This window comes from Azolla caroliniana, unplaced genomic scaffold (assembly GCF_043228905.1).
Source record: "Azolla caroliniana isolate FFs.n. ecotype wild unplaced genomic scaffold, voAzoCaro1.0.p SCAF_107, whole genome shotgun sequence".
Classification (NCBI taxonomy): Eukaryota; Viridiplantae; Streptophyta; class Polypodiopsida; order Salviniales; family Salviniaceae; genus Azolla; species Azolla caroliniana.
Window position 1 is genome coordinate 51891 of NW_028230542.1, and position 3620 is coordinate 55510.

At 45.9% G+C, this 3620-nt stretch overlaps 1 non-coding gene across 1 annotated transcript; it reads left to right on the top strand.

Moving 5' to 3' along the window:
- Window positions 1-3036: 3036 nt before the first annotated feature.
- On the top strand, window positions 3037-3272 carry LOC147849242 (small nucleolar RNA U3). Its single transcript, XR_015531817.1, has one exon. It is a non-coding gene; the product is annotated as a small nucleolar RNA U3 (small nucleolar RNA).
- The last annotated feature ends 348 nt before the right edge of the window (window positions 3273-3620 follow it).

A 3620-nucleotide genomic window follows, 5' to 3' on the forward strand; every position in this document is an offset into this window, starting at 1 on the left:
TGCTGCTTTTCTTCTTCGGATAATGGCCCTCGACGACGTGTAGTGTCAATCTCCATCGGAGTCCGAGTATTCGCTGGAGGCGCATTATATGACTCCCTCGGAAAAGGTCTTGCTACCACCAAGGCGTAGGTGGGCTCTGATCTTGCCCTCGGCATCTGTAGCTGTCGTTCCGAACGTCACTCAAAGAGGCGGTTGTCACATCTCACCGCGCGACTGATTGCTTCTGTTAAGGACTTTGGCTCTTCGGGGAAGGTCAAGAGTAAATCCTTGACGTCGTTGCATAAACCATAACGGAAATGCTCCATCAACGCTTGATCATCCCAAGGGATATCGGCGGCGAGTAGGCGAAAATCTGCAGCGTATGCGGAGGCTGGACGATCACCTTGGAGTAATGGCCGAATTTTGTTGATTGCGGTCCTGATGCTGTCAGTATCTCCGAAACATGCTTTAAACTCACCTAGAAACTCTTCAAAATTGTTGAGTAACGGAGATTCCTTTTCTAATAGTGGAGCGAACCATGCCAACGTTGAGCCACTTAACAAAGTTCCTACTAAACCCACTTGTGATGCATCGGTGGGATATTGGGAAGGATGCATTTGAATAACTAATCGTACCTGGTTAAGGAACCCTCTAAACTGCGATCGCGTTCCATCAAACTTCGTGGGAAGGCCAATCTTGGGTTCTTTATGAATACCTTGTGTTCTGGGCCCTTGTTGTTGCATCGCTACGATGGTTGCTTCGAGTTGTTACACTCGTAACGCAAGTTCCCCATGTTGTTGTTGCGTTTGCTGCCTTTCTAAGGAGATTTGCTGAAGATCCCCCAGCAACCATTGGTTTTCTTGTTCCAAAGCATGGAACTTCTCTTTCAAGCATTGAAATTCTGAGAAAACAGATTGATATTCTTCAGCGCTAATAGTGGCCATGGGATGAAAGAAAAGAGGAATAAGAGATTAGTAGGAAATGAGAGAGACAGAAGGTAACCGAAATTGGTTGCACCGTGTCAGGAACAGTACCAAGACAGAGAAGGAATTAGTACTAAACGAAGGATTAGTACTATGAGAGGTGTAGAACTTCTTTGAGAGAAGGAAGAAGTGAGCAAGACAGAGAGAAGGAGAGAGATCGAGAGAGGGAGAGAGTGATGATAAGAAAGATATGTATTATGTGAAGAGAATATACAATGGTGGCTAAAAGGCTTAAGACTGGCGTTGAACCAATTTGGTTCAACATAATGCCTAGTGCCCTCTTTTATAGTGTTTTCAGGAGTAATCCTGAAGCTTCTAGATTGTTCCAGAGAAATCTGGAATATACATTAATTTCCTATAATAAAATGTAAATGAAAATAATATCCTACGTATTACAATAGATGATCTAATGGTCAAGAGCTCGACCCATATAACCTAAGGTCATGGGTTCTTTATGACACACTATCGAGCACCGAAGCTAAGTACCGAGGAGCGGGTGTCGCGACATGCGAAGCCATATGGTTGAAATGGCTACTTAAGGACCTGCAAGAGGAGGTGTCCGATTCGACGGCGATCTACTAGGACAACCTCAGCGGCATCCAGCTCGCGAAGAACCCTATTTTCCATGCACGGACCAAGCACATTGAGGTGCACTACCATTTTGTCTGTGAGCGTGTCCTTTCTGGTGAAGTCGAACTTCAGTATGTTCCGACGAATCGGCAGACCGCCGACATCTTCACCAAGCCTCTTGGTCTAGACAAGTTACGGCAATTCTCAGGTGTGCTTGGGTTGCGTCACCTCGACGTGCCAAACTTGAGGGGGAGAGACGTCCCAGGTGACCACGGAAGGGAGCGGGAAAGGAGCGGAAAAGACCGTAGCGCTAAGTCGGATGACGAATTCGATTTCGGATCGATTGAAGAAGCCGAGGGCGGATCCGTGGAAGAGTCTGAAAGCGGACATAAGGGGAGCAGTCGGAAGAAAGAGCCAAAGTCAACCAAGCATGGAGGAGATGACGCCGTCAAGGGCGAGAAGACCGAAGACAAGTTGGAGACAGCCAACTCGGACGAGAGCGAAAACCGATCGGAAGTAGCCGAGTCGGTTTGGATGTTTGATTCGGATGCACTGAGTCAACCAAGGACCAAGCGGAGAAGAAGGCAGCAGGAGAAGCGCCAACACCGCGACATCAAGGGAGCTGTGAAGGGTCGTGGGAGCAGACAAGCCGACCAGAAGGGTCAAAGCGCGCGGAGTCAAACAGGCCGAGGAGCGCAAGCGAGGCGAGGAGCTAGGAGAAGCCGGAGCGTAGATCCGAAGGAGCAGGCAGAACCTCAAGTTGAGCTTGAGGGGGAGTGTTGAGAGACAAGCTCAACATTTGTGCGTAATACGATGCGTAACCAATGCGTAGATTGGGTGCGTAAAATCAGTACGCGTAACATGGTCAGAGCGGTGCGTAAACCGCGAGGCCGTTTGGAAGATATTCCTCGTAAGGAATAGTTTTGGGAGTAAGTGTCGAGGCTCATTTATGAGCAGTCAAGTATTGTCAGTACTTGTGTCAGCCCGATTGTCAGGGCTTGTATAAAAGTGCTCTCGGAGCACATCCTATGTACAGATTGAGTATTATCTTTTTGAATTAAGTTCTGTGTTTACTCTCTCTCTCTGTCTCTCCCGTGCGTACTGTGCAAACCTAAGCTTTCCATTAAACCTGCGTTTTCTGTTGTTCAGTTTCCTGTATTGCTTCCGCACACAATTCTTTTCACAACCCACGTGAATACACCCACCTTGTTTCACTTCATTAGAGCTAAGATATGCAATTGATCGGTATGAGCGCTTGACGTACGCTTGTGATAGACATAGTCAGTGTAGCAGCTTCTACTTACACACACACAAGGTTGAATAGATGTATGTACGTGTGAAGGTTTCAACTTTCCCCCCACAACTTAACAAGCTCTAGAAGACACATATATACACACCATTCTACTTGATCAATTTTCTTGAAGATGTTATGGGTTTAATCCCACATAGAAAGACATTCACACAATTGAAGCTTTTATATAAGAATGAGTAAAGCTCTTCAATCACGGCTATACTTGAACATGATTTGTTCTATAGTTTGTACCACTTGTGTGAGCAATTCTATGCTTAGACAATGTCTACACTACTCGGAAGATGAAGTATGTGCTCATCTGCCAGAGCGCCAGAATACACTATCAAGCCTCTCCTTCCTCGCCAGAGGAAGAAGAGGCTGTTAATGACCGTCCTGCAACTTGCATAATTCCCACCTGTAGTGAAGGCAGATGAGCGATCTGAGGAGTTCCATTTTTATTAATGATTGATTCCTTTTTACTATCAAAACAACGTGTCTTTGATCGCAAGACCTTTGACCTTGTCCGTCTAGTAGGAACAAGAACTAATTGCATGGTTCCATCGCGAAGCCTCATGTCCTAGCTGCGAGAGAAGACATCTAGTGCCCAATTGTCGAAAGAAGAAAATTTAAGAGATTTGTTACAGACTTGTTGTCTATCGTACCCTCGATAATAGAGGCAAATGTGATCACACATGCCCAACGAATAGCTCACGAATAGCGCACAAGGGACATAGATTGCAGTATGCAAAAGCTACGAAAGACACAATTGAAAAAATTACCTCGCAATGAAAATACCT